The sequence below is a fragment of the Phalaenopsis equestris genome, unplaced genomic scaffold (assembly GCF_001263595.1).
Source record: "Phalaenopsis equestris unplaced genomic scaffold, ASM126359v1 Scaffold000302, whole genome shotgun sequence".
Taxonomy (NCBI): domain Eukaryota; kingdom Viridiplantae; phylum Streptophyta; class Magnoliopsida; order Asparagales; family Orchidaceae; genus Phalaenopsis; species Phalaenopsis equestris.
The window spans coordinates 162,848-166,376 of NW_018164744.1; positions in this window are offsets into that span (position 1 = coordinate 162,848).

Sequence of the window (3,529 nt, forward strand, 5' to 3'; positions counted from 1 at the left end):
CCCCCCCCAAAACACACATTGACTTAGAAGTAAGGTCAATTAATGGACCCCTAGTATATATGACAAATTGTTCAAAGCACGACAAATATTGGTGTTGACTAAGGCGATTGGCTAAGTCTTAAAGTAAGAATGTCTATACTTTGATTTTGAACTTTGGATTTGGAATACAATGTTAGGATTAAAAATTTAATTTGAGTGATTAAGGATTTGATGCTCAAGATTTATGAGTTTTAGGACTCCTTATCAATTGGATCCACTAAAAACTCCTTATCACAAAGGAGAATGTTAGGAGAGGTCACCTGACTTTGACACCCACTGTTAGTCCACTCCCATACCCACCCTCACCCTTACCATGATTAGCACCCCCGACCCACACCTCTGCCCCCCCGCATACGCACCTGCCTCAGCCACCACCTCCCCCCCCACCACCCCCAAACCACACATTGACTAAGAAGTAAGGTCAGTTAATGGACCCCCTGTATATATGATAAATTGTTCAGAGCACAACATATATATTAGTGTTGACTAAGGAAATCAGCTAAGACTTAAAGTAAGAATGCAGATACTTTAGTTTTGAACTTTAGATTTTGAAAACAATGTTAGGATTGAAAATTTGATTTGAGTGATTAAAGACTTGATGCTCAAGATTTATGAGCTTTAGTGATCCTTATCAATTAGATCCACTAAAAACTCCTTATGGAGATTTAGGTAAATGTTGCTTGAAAGAGTTCACTTCAAAATATTAGGAAAGGAAACTACTTTAAAACTTACTATAAACCTAGAGAAGGCAACTAGAGCAAACTAAGGATAATGTAGTAAAGCACAAAATTTTAAAGACTGACAAAATTCATGAAAAGGCATAAAGATGGTGCAAGTATGCTCTTTGTCTTGCAGACCATAAGATTTTGGATTTATGTTTATGCAAACACATTAGAATGAACATTATAAGGACTCACATCCAACCGAAGAGGTAGGTATGAGGAATTAAGTTTTCCCCCTTCTGGAATAGGTGATGAGTTTTTGCCTAACATTCCGCTACAATCATTATTGATAAATAAAGATAGATCCCTTCTATGGGAGAGCTAAGGCACACAAAGAAATGACAAATTTCAATTATCAATATAAATCTAGAGACTACTTCCTACAGAAGAAGTGTAAAATACCCCCAAGCAAAGCCCAATCCTAGATGACAGTGATAACTGAGAAATTAAATTCCTCACAAGACAAGTCGATGAGCACCCAAGGATAAAAGGATTTATCCCTAAGATATGTCTCATCCTCCACTCGAATGTCTCAAAGAACAAAATGATCTTCATTCTTTTATTTATTATTTTTTTATGTGAAAATATGATCAAAGAGACAAGAGAATCAAGAACTAAATGTCTACACAAATACTAGCATAAGGAAATTTTTACTAGTTTTTCCTTACCGAAACGAGCCCGCATGCTAAAGTAGTTGAATCAAGCTCGCCTGCTAAAGTAGTTGAATTAAGCCCACCTGTCAGTGGTTGGATCGAGCTCACATGCCGAAGTGGCTAAGTAAAGCCCACCTGCTAGGGTGGCTAGATCAAGCCCACCTGCCGAAGTGGCTAAATTAAGCCCACCTATTGAAGTGGTTGTATCAAGCTTACATGCCAAAGTGGCTAAATTAAGCCCACCTGTCATAGTGGTTGGATCGAGCCCATCTTCCAGAGTGATTTGATCGAGTCCACCTGCTAAAGAGGTTGAATCGAGCCCACCTGCTAAAGTGGATGAATTGAGTCTGTCCACCAATCTGGTCGTCCTCATTTTTTTCAAAGAACAACCTATCCCACATGCACGAGGGCAGCTATTGATGGAGACCATTATGAACTAATAAGGACACCTGTCAAATCTCTCATTAAGGATGATGCCTGACACTTGGGGCTCTATCCTTCTTTGAAACAAAATGAATGATCGTCCCATCGGCAACTTCTGACACCCACAAACAATCTTTCCAAAAAGACACCGAAGAAAGACAACATGCAATACAAGATGTACTACGGTGATTAATTTATTATTTTCTCCCTTATGCTTAAAAGGAGAAGGAAAAAAAAGAAGGATTGGATGCTCTCCCTCCCTCCCTCCCTCTCCCTCCCTCTCCCTCTCCCTCTCTAAAATCTTGTAGTGTCGGGATCCTCTAGGGAGTTGTCTCCCTCCGACTTATTGGAAATCATAACTCAATACACTTATGGAGGTTTCCTCAAGAGACCCTTATTCCTCTCTCTCTCTCTCTCTCCCTCTCTCTCTCTCTCACACACCCTCCCTCTCCATTCTCACCTCTTCCACTAGGCCTTTTTATTGTGTTATATATACTCACGAATAATACAGAACACTGCATCCTAAATGGATTCAACATGATATTAGGAAAGTTTTCACTTTAATAATCAAAAATATATATGTAATCATAAATAACATAATTTTGATCTTTGTTGTTTTAATATTTACTATTCATTTCTTTTGCTTTTAAATTTTAACCAATCTCAAAATTAGTGATGTGTCATGAGATTAGTGACAAAAAAAAAACCCTCTTCGAGTTTATTTGGGATCATTTTTATTTTTATATATTATTTTCTTAAATAAACATAGTTATTTGTTATATTATGTTTTTTATATTTTTCAAATGCAAATCAATTTATTTTTAAAAAATACTCCAAATAGTCAAATTCTTTCTATTTCAATTCAAACTTTGATTCCAATGCTTCAATTGATGTGTATTTCTATGTTTTAGCGTAGCAAAAGTAGCTCTAAATTAATTCTTCACAAAAAACATGTAATCAAATGAAGAAAGCCCACGTTATTATTCGTGTACAAAGACACAATCTTACTTTAGTATAAGTACAAGATAAATTCATAAAAAATTATAAATCCTTAATTTAAATAATCTATTATTAATTCAAAATAGCATAAGCTGCTCTACAAAAAAAAATCGCATTTATTCATTTTCGTGTGGATTAATAATTAATTTATTATAGATAATTAAATTGTTGTAAATTTATATATATATATGTTTGTTGACACATTAAAACAATATACATATCATAAATGATATCTTGCTACGCTTAGAAAGTAATGTGACATTTATGGCTAAATTTTCATTATTTTCTTAGGCACCACACCATTCTTGTAAATTTATATATCTACCTGATAAACCTTAATATTTATCTATATAACACTTAAAGGTTTGCTATTAGGTCAAATATATCACCAATATTTTTTTTTAATGAGAAACTCAAATTTTAATGGGCCACATTCCCATGTCAGTTGATAGAGCATCTGTTTTGGCGGTGTAAGTCTCATCTGGTTTGGGGTTCAAATCTCACGTCTGGTGCGACTGTTGTCTTAAGGAGGGGGTACTCGAATATTTAGGCGTATGGGTCCCCCCCAGACCTGACGGGGTTGAGCCAATATGGTGGGTTGGGCAGCTCACCCAAACCCATTATTATTATTATTATTATTATTATTATTATTATTATTATTATTATTATTATTATTATTATTATTATTATTGT